This window comes from Peromyscus leucopus, chromosome 8b (assembly GCF_004664715.2).
Source record: "Peromyscus leucopus breed LL Stock chromosome 8b, UCI_PerLeu_2.1, whole genome shotgun sequence".
Taxonomy (NCBI): domain Eukaryota; kingdom Metazoa; phylum Chordata; class Mammalia; order Rodentia; family Cricetidae; genus Peromyscus; species Peromyscus leucopus.
This window is the reverse complement of record NC_051086.1, coordinates 36548151-36567596: the sequence shown is the minus strand read 5'-3', so window position 1 is coordinate 36567596 and position 19446 is coordinate 36548151. Positions and strand designations below refer to the sequence as shown.

The following is a 19446-nucleotide window of genomic DNA, read 5'->3' as shown; positions in this document are numbered from 1 at the left end:
AATGCCCGTGTGTTACTGGGGAGAATGTCACTCAGTTACAGTTTCTGCAACAGATACCCGACACAAGCAGTTTGCAAAGAGACAAAGTTCAAGCCCAGGTCCAATTGGCCCTGTTACTTTTGGAGCCTGGAGCCTGTAGAGAGACAGCGCATCCCGGTGGAGAGTGTGTGCCAGAGGGAAGCAACTTTCCTCGTGGAAAAGACACCAGGGTCCCCAAGTCCCCTTCCAAAGACCTAGCTTCCTTCCAGTGGGCCTCACCCCTTCAAGAGCCCCACCAACCCACAGCAGCTTCAGGCTGGGGGCCAAGCCTTCAACAAATATCTTTAGAGAAACATTTAAGATCCAGCCTCTATCCCAGCACCCAAGCAGCCGAGGCAGAAGGATTGCTATGAGTTCCAAGCCGATGTGGGACACAGCACGAAACCCTGTCCCCAAACAAAACCAAACCCGAACCGTGGCAGAAGGTACAATGACACGGTTGCTGTGAGAAGAGTGTTAGTGTCCTTCAAAAAAAACAAAAATAGAATAAACTGGGTGTGGTGCATGCCTGTAATCCCAGCACGTAGGAAATGGAAACGAAACCCAAAGTCCTCCTTGGTTACATAATGAGTCTCAGAGCAGCCTGTGATACCTGAGACCCTGTGTCAAATAATAATAATAATAATACTAATAATACTAATACTAATAATAATAATAATAATAATAATAATAAGAAGAAGAAGAAGAAGAAGAAGAAGAAGAAGAAGAGGAAGAAGAAGAAGGAGAATAGAATTCCCATACAATCAACCCTTTGCACTTCTAGGTAAATGATAAGTTTTTGCACACCAATAGGCCTCTCCGCCGACTGAGCAATCCAAATCAGACCGAATCAGACTGAATTAGAAAAAGCCCAGGTTTAATGGGTAAAGTGTTCCCGGGTGATTCTCCGGCCCTTCAGAGAGGAGACGGGGACGAGAGACCGGAAAACCACATATCTGTTTTCTGGAATGCAGCTTAAATACCCTGTGGAAGTGGTCTTGAACCTCTCTGGGGGAAGGAGCTGTGTTTGGCAGGTTTGGGGAAAGAGATAGGGGAGGGGAGTTGAGGTGGATATTCCACCAGAACATTCCAGACTCTTTGGGTATATGGATGCCAGGGTGCCAGGGGTTGAGGTGGAGCTCCCACCCAAACAATAAACACCAACAGAATTGAAACAGGGTCTCAAAGAGTTACTTGTTAGGCTGGGAGATGGCTCAGTGTAAGAACACATACTGCCCTTGCAGAGGACCACTGTTCAGATGCCAGCATCCAAGTCAGGAGGCTTACAACTGCCTGTAACTCCAGCTCAGACACCTGCGCTCTCCCGTGTGCACATTCACAATGGATAAATATTACAAATTACCTACACATCCATGTTCATAGCAACATTGTTCTCAAGAAGCCAAAAGATGAATGCACCCTGATTTCCATCAACGGCTTGAATGGATACATAAAGTGTTGTATATATGAACATCAGAGTTTGATCTCACTGGAAGAGAAAGCAAGTTGTGGGCACAGGCTCTATGAATGACTGGGGACAACACCATGCTTAATGAAACGGGCTGGTCACACAAACGCATCACTTCACTTACAAGACTTAAGGTAAAGCACAGGCGGACGTGATCACACAGGCCTGGAATAGCACTGAGGGGGGCTGAGGCAGGAGGATCGAGGTCAGCCTGGAATGCAAAGACTCTGTCTCAAAACCTGAGAGAGACAGAGATGGGAGGAGGCAGAAAGAAAGAGGGGGGTGGGATACGAGATGATTGTGGGTTATTGTTGCTTAATGGGTTCCGGGCACACACAGCCGTTCCCAGCATTTTTTAAAACATGGGTGCTGGGGTCTTCAATCAGATCCTCATGCTTACACAGCCAGTGTTCTTTCACACTAAGCTGTCTCTCCGGCCTTCTTTATACAATTTCTTAAAGAGTAGATGAACGGTGTCCACCTACAGAGAGGTGGCCCCCTGTAGATGGACTCTATCACTTGTGATACCAGCAAAATGGCATCATAGGTGAGTAGTGAATAGCACTAAGACAGACCCCGGCCACCCTCTTGCCTGCACCTCTGGCTGGGCATTGTGGGCATTTGGGGAGCTTTCTCCAAGGCTTGGGTTGTGGCAGATAGAAAAGGTGACGGCCGTACCCCGGTCGCCAAAGATGCAGGGCCAGGCCTCTGAGAACAAGCCATGTGCCAGAGCCCATGCAGACTTAGTGACAGTGGAACAAAATGACCTCATCCTTACAGGCTGAGCCAGGACCTCTGACAGGTCCCTACATCCTAGCTGGCAAGGGTAGAAGGACTGTCCTCGGAATGTGCCTCAGCCTTGTACTCTAGCACCCTGATATCCTCCACAAGAGAAAGGGCCATCCAAACTGTCCCTGGACCCCTCCACAGAAGGACAGGGTCAGCCAAGAGTCCAGAGAAATGCCTTCCATAGACGCCAGGAGATAGGACTCTCATGTCTGGACTGTGACTCCCATGTATATGCCTATCTCGGGGTGCATCCACAGATAAGATGATTTCCTCCCTTAGGGGCTGTGTGTGAGGTACCAGCCATTCAGCCTGTGGAGTTACTAAGAATCAGATTTCTTACCCTCATTTTGAAATAACTTCTGATTCAAAGAAAAGTTATTAAAATAGTATAGAACATTTACATAGACCCTTCAGCTCGCTTCCTCTGGCCTTAGCAATGTATTTATTGTTTTTCTCAGACAAGGTATCACTCTATAGCTCAGCCTGGCCTGGAACTCACTGCATCATCCAGGTTGGGCTCTTCTTGACTCTGGCCCTCCATGCTGGGATTGCAGACATATGCCACCACACCCAGACCTTCTGTTATCCATTTAAATTACCCATAATGCATTTATCAAAATCAGGAAATTAACACTGGTCAAAGTGCCACTAGTGTACTGTGTTCTGATCCAGTCCACCATTCCATTACATTTAGCTGCCATGTCTCAGTCTCCAGTGTGAGACAATTTTTCTACTTTTCCTGATCTTTTGTGACCATGATGTGTTTTGGGTGTTGTTTTAATGAATGCCCCTCAACTTGGGTTTGTGTAATTTTTCTCACGATCAGATTGCACTATGCAGTTTGGGGTAAGAATACAACAGAAGTGATATATTTTCCCAGCCTCAAACCAGGTATATGACCAGGCACATGCTGACGCTGTCTGAATTACCAGTGATATGAACACCAATCATTTGGTTAAGTTGGTGTCTGCTGGATTTTTCCACTATTATTTTAGTATTTTTCTCTTTCAGAGTTAATATACATTTGAAGGGAGATGCTTGAAGATAATACAAATTTTTACCCACTGAGTTTAGCACAGATTTCCAGACCTTGACTGAGATGACTAATACTGTAGTCTTTGCCTAGTGGTGATTTGAGGTGATTCTAGAAATAAAGGTTCCCCTCCATAGCCATTTATTTCTGTGTGTGTTTATTCATGTATGCATGGGCTCATACTTTTTTATTTCATTCAATCAGTTATGTCTAATAGTGTCCTTAATATTCTGTAGCTCCAGCTTTTCACCTTAATTATTTAAATATTTTTCACTTTAAGGAAAAGACTGTAAAAATACAAAGTGAGGGTTTTCTGTCTCTGGACTCTGGGCTAGAAGGGTCTCTGATCACCCTGGAAAAGGGGTGTCTATCCTATCTAGTAGATAAGTTACCCACAGGGTGGTATTAGTGCAGGAACAGAGAGGCGCAGGAATGTGTGGGACTTGGGATAAGGGGCTTCTGTTGGGGAAGGAGGGGCCCTGAGCACCCTAAACAATCGTGTGATGATGGGTGATTTTCACTGAGACCTACCATGGTGGTCATACCTTTATCTCTAGGGTCATGATTTAGTCCTTCAGTGCCTATGCCTGAGTAAACTCAGATGCCTCCTGCCCTGAGGCTGAAGGAGCAAGGAGGGCAGGCAAGGACAGGGCCTGGGCATGAGCTGGCTCTTGCATGGCTTCTTTCTTCACAGAACACCATTAGGTATCCTTGACCTTAGTCCACAAACTGGAAACACCTAGAAAGCTTCATGTGAACCAGACCCGGATTCTCCTAGGCTTTGTGCTTCAGAGGCCTCGAAGGAGGCCTGGGTCCTGAGGGCCAGCCTGCTCAAAAGGCCCTTCAGTAGCCCAAGAAGGGGCTGCTGTCCCACCCTAGCCGCATCTGTCCTCTTCTGCAGCTGGCTATAGCCCTGGGAGTCTGGGGATGAGATAACTGAGGGTGTGACCATTCCCTCAGATAGAACCTGCTGCAAACGGCGTGTGCCCCGAGAGGTACCAGCTTTGTGTCACCCTTCCTGGGATCCAGACACTGGTCTCACTCATAGCCCCAAGGTGGGCCGAGTTCTCAGAGGAACGTGGGGCCCCATTCCAAACTCACAGAGAGGTTCTGAGGGTGGGAAGGGAATAGGGACACTGACTAAGGGCCACTCCAACAGCAGAACTAAATACAGACTATTTCCACTGGGATCTATGTGGGCCTGGCCAAGGGACAGACCTGGAGGAACGGACAGTTTGCTTCACTCTACCCTGGTTACTGGAGTTGTACAGTCAGCCTGGGCCCCAGCAGTCCTAACAAGCTGTGCTCAGCCGCTCATCCCAATAAACAAGTATACAAACCAGTACTGATGAAAAGCAGGAAAAGGGATTATTCAGTGAAGCCACATTAGAAAGAGGAACCAGAAGTCCTGTGACAGCTCAAAAGTCCACCACCGGGGTCCTGACATGAGGCTCAGGTTTAAATGGAGGGCAAGAGCTCTGCTCAGCTAAGGAGTCCTGGTCGAGGTGTGGTCCTGCCCATCTTCACTGTCTGGACTCCAGTCCCTCCTGCAAAGTGAAATTTATTTATTTCCAGAAGACAAATAGGCCCTCTGGCTGGCACCAGCATCCCAGCCTTTTCCTTCTCCCAGGAACTCCTAGGAAAATTACAGTTTCTTCAAGTCCACTGTTTCAGTAGTCTGCTGGACAAAGAGGAGGGAACAGGCGTCCCTTTAGATTATCTTCATTCCTGCCAGGATGGCTCACCCTGGGATACTGCTTGTGGCCAGGGTGAAACACTGTGCCCTCTCTTGAGTAATTAGACTAAAAAAGTGGGCCCCATGGCATCGGGTTGGCAGCTTGGCTGTCAAGATGGCTTGAATATTAACTAAACCCCTCGGCACTCAGATGTATCCTCATAGTTCCAAAGACAGCGTGCCAGCCAGCACCCCCACTCCACCCCAGGCAAACTTGATTTTCAATCTGCCTTCAGAAAGCATGCCGGGAAACAGATGGAGGAAGACTGGAGACTGCCCCTGGCTCTGGCTTGTGTGTGCTTCCCTGTTTACCAGCTACTTGGTCGCCTTGTGGCTGTGTTCCTCTGACAACTGGCTCTGGGATGTCAGAATGCACCTTTGTTCTCAGGCTCTTTCACCTGCCCCTGCTGCCAAGCCTCCGGATAAACAGACTTTGTTCACCCTCCCCGTGGGTAGCAGAACCCATATAGACAGAGCCTAAGGTGGCATGGCGACAGAAATCAGGCAAGCTGGGCGAGAGGCCCTGGCAAGTGCCACGGGTCTCGGGCAGCACGGCCGTCCTTCCTGTGGCTGGCTGTTTTCCTACATGTAAGGGCTGTGTTGGTACCTGATGCATGTCTCCAGAGCTCCAAAAAAGACAAGAATCTGTCTCTATTTGTGACTTAGTCAGTGTAGAGGGAATTGGGGGGACGAGGAGGCATGTGAAGAAAGGATGGGTTTACTCCTATTATACCACAGATTCCCAACCCACTTCACTCTCACAGGAAGTATGGGTAGCCCAGGCTGGCGATTCCTGCTCAATGCTTGCAAGATAAGAGCGCGGGCAGATGTCGCAGCCCATGCCCGCAATCCCGGAACTCAGGAAGCAGAAGCAAGAGGGTCCCAAATTTGAGGCCAGCCTGGGCTACACAAAGAGATCTTTTCTCAGAATAAATAACTAAATAAATCACTGTGCCTGGGGCCAGCCTCATACTGACACCTTTGAGGGGTTTTCCTCTGAGCAGCCGCTGGTACGGATCCAGTCTATTTGTTCATAGCCCCAGAGTAGGGCCTGGATGGGCCATGGTAGACCCTGTCCCCAAATAGAGGGATGGAGTCAGGTCCCCTAGGGCCTCTTCTCCTCTCCACAGCTCCCTCTCCCAACCCCACCTTGCTTCTCAGACTTTCAGCTCACAGCTGTTACCCGTACCCCATTCCCCGTGCCCATTGCTCTAACCCCAAATGGAAGACCTGAATCAGGAAAAGAATGGTTTTTCTTTACAGTTTTGGACCCAACAGGGGAAAAGTCTCAGCTTATGCCCACCTCGTCTGTAGCAATATTGTAATTTACAGAAAGGATTAAGCAAAAGCCTGCCCAGGAGGCTGGGGTGTAGCTGGCACGTTAGAGGGCTTACTCTGGGTTTGATCCCTGACATTGCCTGAACTGGGTCTGTGGGTCAGACCTGTAACCCCAGCATTTGGCGGGAGAGGCAGGACGGTGAGGAGTTCAAGGAGTTCTGCGGCATGGCTAGTTGGAGGCGAGCCTGGGATACATGAGCGCTTGCCTCAGAGGAGAAAACAAAAGCTCGAGTATGAGTTATTCGTCTGCACAGGCAGATGTGATGGTGAGATAAGTTAACCAGAACTGTGAAATTAATCTTTTCCTCTAAGACAGCTCCTCTCCGGGCCAGGGCTTTCCAGTCTGCTCTTCACTGTGGCATAGAAGAGCCTGGATACAAGTTAATCTCATAGATTGCGTTACACTGTTACACGGGCAGTTTTGGGTGGTGGTGGTGGTGGTGGTGGTGGTGGAACCCCAGGCCTCTTGCATACTAAGTGAGTGCTCTCACACTGAGTTAGAGCTCCAGCCCCAAACATGCTTTTAGTTGTGACCCAGCCTCGGGAACCGCAGAACTCCCCGCTGGCTCCTCTCCACCTATGGCAGCTTTTCCTGTAACCCAATTTAAGGAAGGAAGACTCTGAGAACATTATTCGTTCCAGCAGTCTCTTGTCTCAGTTGTTTATAAAGAAACATAGGAATGGGGTGGTGGCACACGCCTTCAATCCCAGCTCTTGGGAGGCACAGGCAGGCGATCTCTGAGTTCAAGACTAGTCTGGTCTATGAAGTGAGTTCCAGGATGGCCAGAACTACACAGAGAAGCCCTGTCCCTAAAAACCAGGGAAGAGGAGGAGGAGGGGGAGGAGGAAAGAAAAAATATGAGTAGAATAAGTAAATAGACAAGAAGGCAAAAAACAAAAACCAAAAAAACCTGAAGCAAAGTGTTTGCAAATCAAGTATGTGACAGAGGAGGGCGGGAACACGGCTGATTTATTAAAAGCAAATACTGCTCTTACAGAGGACCTGAGTTTGCTTCCCAGAACCCATGTCAGGCAGCTCACAACCATCTGTAACTCCAGCTCCTGGAGATCTGATGCCCTCTTCCAGGCACACACACACACACACACACACACACACACACACACACACACACCTCACTCTCTCTCTTTAAAATAAACATTTATGTAAAAACATATGTGACAAAGGACTTGTATTCAGAATGTGAAAAGAACTCTTACAATTTAAGAAGACAAAGACACGCTCACTTTGGCAGCACACTTACTAAATTTGGAATGATACGGAGAAGATTAGTGTGGCCCCTGAACAAGGATGACATGCAAATTCATGAAGTGTTCCATATTTTAAAAAAGACAAACCAACTTTCATAAAGGAAAAAAATCATTTGGTCATTTTGGAAAAGAGGTATTTCTCCATTCCAAAGAAAATTTACAAATCAGTAAGGAAATGAAAAGATTCTCAGACTTTCCAACAGCAGTGTGATATATACCACAGGTCTGCTTCCTGATGAAACTGTTGCAAACTAACTAACTAACTAACTAACTAACTAACTCTCTCAAAACAAAAAAGAAAAGCTAAGTCACAGCCATCTTCTCCCCCACACCCTGACACAGAGATGATACAGCCAAGAAAACAGGGTTCTTACTCCCTGTGACTCATAGTGTTCCGTCAAGAAAGGCCACCAACGCCTGCCCCACCTCATCCCTGCATCCCCTGAGCTCTGGGTCGCAGAGGCTAAAATCCCAGTGAATGCAGCCAGGAAGTCAGAGGCTGCCATCCTTTCTCCACCCAGCCCCTCTGCAAACAGGGCCAGCTCTGTCCACCAGCCATTAGGTCCAGAATCCCAGGGCTTTGATTGCTGTTTGCCCTGCTTATTTCTGGGCCACAGGTTCTATGCAAGAAGAGGAAGCCAAGCTGGAAAGCAAGCCAAGCAAAGAGAGAGGGACAGAGACACAGAAAGAGAGAGAGGGAGAGACAGGGAGAGACAGAAATACAGAGACAGAGAGGGAGGGAGATACAGAGAGAGACAGACAGAGACAGAGACACACAGAAACAGAGACACAGAGAGAGAGGGAGGGAGAGACAGAGACACAGAGACACACGCACAGATAGAGAGGGAGAGACAGAGAGAGAGACAGACAGACAGAGACAGACAGACAGAGACAGAGAGAGGCCAAAACCACACAAAGGCCTGCCCACACTCGGCAAGTTCCTCATGAAGAGGTGCCACTCTGAGAGAAACAGGCCGCTTTCCCTGCCCGCCAGTCTTAGGGTTTCACCTGGGATAAAGTGTCCCAAAGAACACAGAGCACTGAAACCGTCTCCACACATGGTGGAAGAGAAAAGGGTGGAGATTTTGTGGGAACTCAGGGGTATCTGGAATAGAGCAACCAGCTAACCACAGGTCACCTCATCACCAGAAAAGAAAAAGAAGAAGAAAGGAGTCAAAGCAAACCTCAAAATGACTCCACCCAGTGTCTCACCAGAGGTGACCCGGCTTGGTGGTAAACATGGGCAAAACCCAATTCTATTCCATCGGGAAGTGACGCAGCCTTGTAAACGTGAAGGAGAGAAACTGCCCAGACTTCTGCTTCTTCGATTTTTAACTTTTATTTACAATTCTCGATTTATTTAGTACATGTGTGTATGTGCACATATGCATGTGTGTGGCTTGAATGTGTAGACGTCAGAAGACAACTTGTGGGAGTCAGTCCTCTCTTCCACTATGTGGGTAACATGGATCAGTCTCGGGTTGCCCAGAATTGACAAGTGTCTTTACCCACTGAGCCACCTTGCCAGCCCCTGCTTCTTCAATTTTAAATGAATGACTTGAATGCTAAACTCCAAAATATTTATCTATTTTACATTATTGCATTTTTAAATTTTGTTGTTTTATGCGCATTGGTGTTTTGCCTGTGTGTATGTCTGTGTGAGGGTGTCAGATGCCCTAGAACTGGAGTTACAGACAGCAGTGAGCTGTTATATGGGTGCTGGGAATTGAACCCAGATCCTCTGGATAAGCAGCCGGTGCTCTTAACCACTGAGCCATCTGTCCAGCCCCCATTATTACATTTTTTAATAATGTCTTAAATGCTACTTTATACTTCTTCTGCATTTTTGTCTGTGTGTAAACACCTGATGCCTATGCATGAGATGCAAAGCCAAGGTTACCCACCCAGTGGGGAGTGGGGAGTGGGGAGAGGAGCTGTGCAGAAGGCCTGCTTGTCAGATTTAACCAAGACTGCTCTTACAGTATGTTCAAAGAACTAAAGGAGGCATGGAGACCATCCTCATCAAATACAGAACACTGATAAAGGGACAGACATTGTGTGTGTGTGTGTGTGTGTATGTGTGTGTGTATATGTGTGTGTATATGTGTGTGTATGTGTGTGTGTATAAGTGTGTGTGTGTGTGTATATGTGTGTGTGTGTGTGTGTGTGTGTGTGTGTGTGTGTGTGTGTGTGTGTGTGTGTTTACAGAGGAAATAGAAACTCTGGGGTGAATAAAAAAATCCCAAGAAGGTGCTGGTGAAGATTTGGACTGGCAGAAGAAAGAACCAACAAACTTCCAGATAGAAGACTGGAAATTCTGTACTTCAAAGAACAAAAGGGGGAAAGGGATAACAAGTGCACAGAGCCTCAGGGAAATGGGGGATGCCACTAACATCAATATGCGCACTGGAACACTAGAGGAAGACGAGAAAAGACCGGGAAAAATGCCCCAAGAAGAAATGACTAAAAATCTTACAAATTAGACAAAAAAACATTAAGCTCCACATCTCAGAAGCTCAACAAACTCTTAAGTAGAATAGGACAAAGAGATCTGCATTCTGATGTTATAATAAAAATACTGAAAGATGAACACAAAGGGAGAAATTTGAAAGCAGCAAAAATATGACTTGTCACATACAAAAGAACTCAATTAGCTTTCCATGCCCATAAATAGTAGGAGACAGAAGGTGGTGCTGGTGATGGGGTAACATTCTAATTGCTGCAAGAAAACTTTCACTCCCACCAGCACCTGTTGGCATGTACCTCTTTAATTTTGACCATCCACTGCTGCTGGGGTTGAAAAATGGGATTGTGACTTTGGAAAACAGAATGAGAACTCCCCTAAGGGCTAAACACACACCTACCATATAACCCAACTGTTACACTACTATGCATATACCTAAGGGAAATAAATATACCCACACAAAATCTTGTATATAAATACTTATGATGGCATTATACACTTAGCCAAAAACAGTGAAATGTCTATACATTTAAATAAGTAACACATGCTATATCAATATTATGAGTATTATCCACCAATAAAGAGGGATGAAGTACTGACCCAGACTTCCACAGCATGATGAACTTTGAAAGCATCATCCTAAGTGAAAAAGGCCTATAATAAAAGACAACGTATCAAGGCAAAGATGTGACTCAGCATCAATGTGCTTGCCTAGCACGGACAAGGCCCTCTGTTCAGCCCTTAGTACTACAAAACAAAACAAAAAAATCGAACAAATTAAAAACTATATGGTATGAAACATCCCAAGTAAAGAAACGCACACAGTCAGAAAATAGATACGAGCGTGTCATAGGCTGGGAAGAGAAGCAAACAGGGTTGCCTGCTAATGGGCTTGAGATCTAGTCCAAGAGCAATGAAATATCCCAAGAGCAGAAGCTGTTGGACTGGAGAGCTGGCTCAGTGAGTGCAGTGCTTGACGCACAAGCATGAGGCCCTGAGTTCGAATCCCCAGAACCCATGTAAAGCCAGATGCGGTACTGTGTGTCCATGATACCAGTGCTCCTATGGCCAGATGGGAAGTGGAAACAAGAGGACCTCCAGAAGCTCATGAGCCATTTAACCTGGCATACACAATAACAACCAAAAAGGAACCCTACCTCAAACAAGACGAGATGCCCCAGCTTCTCCTCTGACCTCCACACAAGGATCATAGCAATCAAGCACCAGCATTATCACACAGAAACACACAAACACACACACATACATGTGTGCACACAAGTGCATGAAGACACAAGGACCGTGGCAGTCAGGTACTAGCATTATCACACAGAAACAGACAAACACACATACAAGCACACAAAGCCTAGGAGACACTGCTGCACTCAACTCTATGGCTATGTTAAGAATCACAGAACTGCACATTTTACAAGCATGACTTCGGTTACGTAAGTTATATCTCAACAAGGCTGTCATTAACAAAAGGAATTAAACACGTGGGGGGGTGTTTGTTTCTGGTTTGGTTTGGTTTTGTTGTAGATGGTCAAGAATTTTCACAGTCAAGTTATAAAGGAGCTGGGGTGGACATGTGCTTTGTTGTTAACTATTACCTCTTCCTTTCTTCCTGAGAGGAGGATAACCTGAACAGACACTGTAGAGACCCATTGCTAATTCGTAAGTGGACCGATGCTCATTTCTTACACACACAGTCATCTCTGAATTAAGTCTGCTTATAGAAGGATTTTATATCCTATGGTAAGAGCTTTCTAGCTTTCATCATACTTGAATGGAGGAAGTTTTATTTCTAAGATCTCTTTCCTCAAGCCTGGTTCAAGAGTAAACACTCTGCTTGTTATCCAGGCCACTTTAAGTCACGGCTTTCCTTAGCAGAGAGGCACCGGTCATTTGAGAGGGAAACTTATCTTAAAGCAGTTTGCTTGCATTTACACTTCCTGTCTCAGGAGGGACTATGGTCTCTTATTTAAAGATGAAGGAGAAGGAGGACTGGGGAGATGGCTCCATCAGTTAAGGTGCCTGCCTCAAAAGCTTGAAAACTGTCTCCGGATCCCTAATACCCACAAAAAAACCTGACATGATGCTGTGTGCCTGTAACCCCAGTGCTGGCAGGGCATGGAGACAAGCAGATTCCACTGGCTTTCTGGCCAGCAACTCTAGAAGAGCTCCAGGTTCAGTGAGAGACCTTGTCTGAAAATACACACAGTGGAGGAAGACCTCCATGTGTACATACACAGGCACGCTGACCTGTGGCATGCACAAATGCACCCATACGCACAGTCATGCATACCTGTGTACATACATACACTTCACATACATACAATTTTTTTTTAATGAAGAAGCAAGGCTGATAGAGATGAATGTGTGGGCAAAGTCACATATCAGAATTGCTAGAATCTAAGAAACCTGTGTTATTTGACTGCTTTCCAGGGCTTTCAGTTTTGTGCAGGACTTATCTTTATGGTCTTTCACAGCTTTGGTGCAAGCTGAAACTACCAGGCTTGAACTACTCAGAGAGTTAAAAACCAAAGGTTACTTCTAACTGGTTAGATTCATTCATTAACAGTTTAGGTATGTACCAAGTGCCCAGCCCTGTGTTGTTCTAGGTCATCTAAAACACAATTGTACTGATTATTTAGGTATGGGAGCATTACCTTTCTGATGGAGGATAAGAGGGAAGGCTGACTTTTTTCTTTCCCTCTACTGGAGAGCAAGAATAAAGTAGCCCATAATAGAACCTGTTCACAAGAATGCTGGGTACATGCAGACACACGTACAGAGCTGGTCTCTCTTGCTTGACCTTGAGACTTATGAAGGAAAAAACTATGCCCAACACAGACCCTGGCCTGGGGCAGGTATTCAAGTCAGCTGAACAAATGATTAATTAATTCCTTTGACCAGTCCACTAAAAAAAGAATTTGAATGAGTCACTTCATTGCTCCCATGCTTTCATTTATTCACTTATGAAACAAGAAAAAAGAGAGTACCCATCCCATAGGACAATGTTGAGTGCTCTTGAAGCAAGACAGCATATACACAAAGCATCTGGTATGGTCACTGTGTATGGTGGCACAAGTCTGTAATCTTCGCACTTGGGAAGATCAGAAGTTCAAGGTCATCCATAGATACATAGCAAGTTCAAGGCCAGCCTGGGATGCCTGAGACCTTGACTCAAAAAAAATACACTATGGTTGTTATTCTTATTATAATTTATGTTGAGAGATGTAAAAAGCCAAGAGTGACCTTCCATCTCTTCTTTCCTTTTCGTTTTCCTCTCAACAGTAATAAGATTGACTCCAGAGCTTGTGTATGCTGGGCAAGCACTCTGCCTTTGACCTACGACGCCAGTCTCTTCCTCATGGCCTTTGTGAGCTGGTTTTAGCTATTGAAACAACTGAAAGACACATGGTGCAGCTAGGTAGATTGCACTCTGCTCTGTTGTAGAAACCTCTGATAAGAATGATAAGTGGTGATGGTTACCAGCGCTGGTTACCATGCAGAAAGGTCATGAGCCATGATAGAACCCAGTATCAGAGCTTTATTAGGAGGAGAGGAGCAGAAGAACCAGACCTGGGAAAGGAGCATGTGCAGAGAGCAGAGAGAGATAGTGGGGGCAAAAGAGAACAGATAAGGGAAGAGGGGGATCTGTGTCCAGCTTTTTAAGGAGCAGGTAGGCTTACGGAGCTACACCAGGCATGCGCTGATTGCGTGACCAGGCCGCAGGCACATAGTCACCAGTGCACACTGATGACATAAGACGAAAGACCCTTCGCTTAGCATGTGTATGTGCGGCATGCAGCTGGAGTGAGAGCAGAATTCTAACATTCCAGACTTTTTGCTTATTACAAAGAAGCGAGTGAACAGGAATAGGGGTGTCTTTCTACCAGAAAAACTGCTTCCAGCTGACTTGGTGGGCATCAGTTGACTCTTGAGGGGGGGGTAGGAAAGGGAGCTTCCGAGATAGACAGTCATCCTGGGATGGTAGGCTGTCATCTGCTGCCTCGGAACTGTTCATCTTTCTTGGCTTGGCACTCTGGCTGCTTTTGTGTCTGACAAGATGCTGGTGAGACAGAGAAAGGCTTAGAAGAAAGAATTATTATTATTATTGTTATTATTATTATTATTATTTTTCCTTTGGGGGTTCCCAGGATGATAGAGGGGGTCCCAAGACCAGGAAAGTTTGGGTTTGGCACTTATCTTGAAGTAGATCCAACCTGTCAGCTGGTTTCTGGAGCTTAGAAAAAATTTTAAACATATTTAGAAGCAGCCATGATAAAATTAAAGTCTCGGGCTGGTGACCATTGTAGTGTTTAGTACTCTGCTGGTTAATGTTAATGAGAGAGACAGAGACAGAGACAGAGACAGAGAGATTGGAACATGTTCTTAATTTTTACACGAGATAAGCTTTATCAGAGACAGATTATTTTAAGGCAACTGTTTCCTTTTAGTTTAGCATCCAGGAGACACAGGTGATCAATTGCTGAGAGCATTTAACAGTAACAGATGATTATATTAATGTCTGTTTTTTGCAAAGCCCAGACCTTTTTTGGTCTTGGGGTGTAAATACCCTTTAACTGTTACTGTTCCTTTACCACGTGGGTATATATTTGATGGTCCTTGGATTCTGGCTCTATGGTGATCCTGTAACAATTAGCTGAGTAGTTAATTAGAAGAGGGAACCAGGAAGGGAAAAGCTTGTGGGGTGAGACCTCATTCTTCTGGAATTAGGGACAAGGCAGAGAGCAGGGCCCTGTCTGTGTGTCTGTGCATGGGAAGCACTGCTGACCGGTCTGGAGTGAGGCACGTGGAGGGAGCAAATGAGATGAAAGCTCCTACCTTAGCTGGGAAATCTTTTCCCATTAAGTAACCCTGAAAGTACAATCAAGTCTGGTGAGGTGGTAAGGCTGTCTCCCTACCCCAACAATAGGGAAATGAGGAGAGGTGGTACCCCAAAACTCCCTCAGGATTGATTAAGAGGCTTGGTATCCAACAGGAAGGAAATGGATCACCCCCATTCTGCATCCTAGGTTCCCTGAGAGCTTGAGGTCAAGCCTATGAGGTCTGCTGGAAGTCTTTGTTTGTCCCCATGCCCCGAGGTGCCAGGGGCAGTCAGCTGACCAGTTGTCTCTCTAGGTGGCACTTGGAACAAGGCTCAGTTTATGGCCCAGCAGGGCATATACTAGCCCATGTGGCCTTCTTTCCTGCACTTAAAACAGGGACCCAGTGGCTTTTGGGAGATGGTCGGATAGCGTGTACCAGCATTTGGCAATTCTGTTCACGGCTTTCTCCTTTCTCCCATGGTACACCTTAAAATGCCACAGATGAAACTGTGAGAGATAGTGGGGGCAAAAGAGAACAGAGAAGGGAAGAGGAGGGGTCTGTATCCAGCTTTTTAAGGAGCAGGTAGGCTTACAGAGCTACGCCAGGCATGTGCTGATTGCGTGACCATAGTCACCAGTGCACACTGATGACTTAAGACGCAATACCCTTTGCTTAGCTCCTGAACTGCGCATGTGCGGTCATGCAGCTGGAGTGAGGGCAGAATTCTAACCTCAGTCTTAGACCCTGAGGATCTGGGGGGAAGGGGTACACATCCAGTACTCCTCCCCTACGTAGCTGGAGCCAGCTGGTTGCTACATTTCACTCTCACCAGAAAGGAAAGGGGGAGCCTGTTTTGAAAACATTAATGTTTGGCTTAAAAGGACATTCCCCAGAACAAGGCCAGCCAGCTGGCTAGTGGGACATCCACTTTTAGGCTCTGATCCTCTAACTAGTAGTGTGTTTGTATGTTCATGTGTGTTCACCTGGGTAGGATTTCCATCCCATCAAGAGAAACAGGTCTTTCAGCAGATTGACTATGGCACCTGTTATCACTGGGTCCTGACTAGTGGGGTTTCCAAGACACATCCCTCAAATCCCAAGGGGTTAAAAGTAGTCAGGGCCTTGCTTCCCCAACAGCAGACCTTTGGATGGAAAGGCTTCTCTTTGCACTACTGCTTGGTTGACTGGATTCTAGTCCCACAAGCCCCAGCTAGGACTTTGTCTATAAACCAGAGCTCCTCACAGCTTTCCAGAGAGACTCCTTGGGCACAAAAACCCTCAGAAGGGAACTGGAGCCTGGAGCAAACCGTGGACAGCCAGTGTTATCTAACACATTTACCAGGGTCCCCAAAGGCATGCAGTACCCGATACGGGACTGGGGCAAATGGCTACTGTGTGTTCATGGCTGGTCAGGACACCTTGTTGGGCACCTCTTCCTCTTCATGGAGGGAAAGAGACCCACAGCCATGGTCTCCAGGAAAGAGTTGCAGGGCACTGAACCAATCTCACCCTCCCCAGCACCCCTGCTTCTGTACAAAGAAAACAGGTTTGATTACTGTCCCCAACAGGCTACCTTCATGGTGTCCAACCTGTGTAGTCACACAGGGCCCCCACACTTGATCACAATGTTCTTTAGGTGTTTTGAAATTCTTTTTTTTTTTTTCCTTTTTTCCAGAATTTTTTTTGAAACAAGGACTTGCTGTATAGCACAGGCTATCCTCAAAACTCCCGATCCTCTAGGCTTGCACCACCATACCTGTCTGGAAACCCTTAATTCCAGGCCCAGGAAGATGGCTCAGTCAATAAAGTGTTTGCCATGTAAGCAGGATGACCTGAGTCTGATCCCCAGAGCCCATGTGAAAAAGCTCAGCGTGGTGAAGTACATTTGTTATCCCAACACTGGGGAAGGTAGACAGAGAGACCCCTGAGACTTCGCTGACCAACAGGCCTTGCCTAATTGGTGAGCCCTGTCTCAAAAAATAAGGTGCAGGGCCCCTGCAATGGTCAACGTTGACATTCTCACACACACACACACACACACACACACACACACACACACACACACACGAAAGAAAGGAAGAAAGAGGGAGAGAGAGACAACTAAAGAGAGAAAAAGGGAGAAGTGAAGGTCATCTAAATTTTGTACTTGCTATTTTTGAACCAGGGATTCAGCCAGTTTGGTTTGCACTGGGCCTACACATGAGTAGAATTCTCACCCATTTTTTTTTTCTCATGCTGGGTCTGACTCCATCTCCATCAGTCTTTCTCTTTCCTTTCTGTCTCTAAGTCCATTTATTTATTTATATATTTGTTTGTTTTTGGTGTTTTGAGGCAGGCTTTCTCTGTGTAGCCCTGGCTGTCCTGGAACTCACTATGTAGACCAGGCTGGCCTTGAACTCAGGATCCACCTGGCTCCACCTCCCCCAAGTGCTGGGATTAAAAGCGTGCTCCACTGTGCCGGCCACTAAGCCCTTTCTTTGCCTCTCTATTTCAAAGTCCTGACAGTGAAACAATTTTTTAAAACCACAAAGCAGAGAACATTCCACTTGGAAGCTCTTTGCTGTCGAGATACAGCTGAATAGGGATGGCTAATGGCTGACATGGTAACTAACACCACTGCTGGCGTAAGATTTGTTGTGTTCTGCACAAGGCTGAATGCGGTGACGGAGGCCTTCTACCCCCAGTCCTAAGCAATTACGTTCTAATGTCACAGGCCGGAAGAAGTGTGGGAACTCTTTGCCCTGCCCTAGGACATGCAATGATGTGCCTCTGTGTGTCAGGGTTCAACCTCAAGCTGCTCTCTAAGCATTAGCCAGCTACTTTTGGAGGAAGGTAGCCATTTACTCAGATACATCTTGACTCTCCCCTCTGGTCTATAGACTGGCAAAGCACAGGAAGCTGGCTGGACAGCAGTAGAAGGCTTGTTGTCTGTCTTGTCTCTCAGAGCCCATTCAGGGACCTCAGGTCCATTTTCATTTCTGAGTAATTTACTTTTTAACCTCATTTCATTTATTAATATTAGTATGGATGGGTGGGTGATGTGTATGTGTAGGGGGGAGTGCACGTACCACAGCGTGCACGTGGAGGTCAGAGGACAGCTTTGTGAAGTCGGTCCTCCTCTTCCACCTTCATGTGAGCGCCAGGAATTGAACTCAGGTGGCCAGGCTCACTCAGCAAGCACCTTAACCCTCCAAGCCTTGTTGGCCCCATTTCTGGGTAATTTATAAAGAATGAAGGCTTGGACTCGGTGAGTAAGAACACTTGCTATGTGGGTGCCCATAGACCTGAGTTCAAATCCCTAGGACTCACGTAAAAAAGTCAGGCATGGCTGCACATGTCTATAACCCCAGCATTAAAGGCTGGAGAAAGGTAGATCCTGGGAACACACTGGCCAGCATAGTCTAATTGGGAGCTTCCAGTTCAATGAGAGGCCCTATTTCAGGTAATAAGACAGGAAGTGATGTAGAAAGACACCTGGTGTCTTCCTCTACCCTCCATATGTGTGGATGCACACTCACATGCATGTAACACACACACACACACATATAGAAAACCATACGCACATACCAACACACACGTAGAATAAAGGCTTGTTCAAATCACGGTTATGAGTGTTGAGGAGTTCAAGGCCAGGGGCTGTGTCTAGTGTGGACCTTCTTACACGGGGCATCTTGTAGTGAAACAGAAAACTCACTTAGATCTGTCCTCTTACAAAGCTGCTGTCCCTTTGGGCTAAGCCTCACCCTGTCATCTCATTTCACTTAATCACCACCCAAAATCTATCTTCACCACCCAAAATTCCTATCTCCAAACACCATTGTTGAATTAAGTATGTTTACTTCCTTAATCCCTTACTGTAGGGATTAAATTTCACCATGAGTTTTAGTGGGAACAGTCACACCATAGTACCAGGTGGGGTGACGTCATTCCAGTTAGCCTGAGATTGAGCCTTGGTTGCTGCTGAAGGCTGGAGAACTGACTTCCTGGTCCATGTTTTCCTTCTGCCGAGCCATGCTTGGACACCCTACTGGCAGCATGAGCCTGGAGTGACCCTTTATGGAAGGAAGTCTATAGGGGGAAATCCTTAGGTCTCAGGACTTAGGCAAGCTGTTGCTCTCAGATCACTGTGGGTTCCTGAGGCCCTTCTAAAGCTGAGCTGCTGGGATAGCCAAAGCCAGCTCTGGAACCCCACTGCCACAGGTAGACCCTTGGACAGGACAGTCTGCTGTGACTCCTGACCTGAGTTTTTATAATACCCCCTGACCTTTTTGCCCTGATTGCCTTAGCATTTTGGTTTCTGCTTTTCGTTCGTCAGTGTTTCTAGACACACCTCTCTGCACTACAGAATGCGATATGGCATGATGCATGTGCACGAATTAATTTAAATCAACTACACTTTGACGGCAGCTATGGGGAATACAAACAGAGCTGCTCCACAAATGCCGTGGATGTAGGATGCCCACACAGTAGAGCAAGGGGTAGGCCGGAGGGTTCTTCTC

The 19446-nt window shown here is 46.5% G+C and overlaps 1 non-coding gene across 1 annotated transcript; it reads left to right on the top strand.

The window, feature by feature from the left end:
• Positions 1–7618: 7618 nt before the first annotated feature.
• On the top strand, positions 7619–7725 carry LOC114700434. Its single transcript, XR_003735678.1, has one exon. It is a non-coding gene; the product is annotated as a U6 spliceosomal RNA (small nuclear RNA).
• The last annotated feature ends 11721 nt before the right edge of the window (positions 7726–19446 follow it).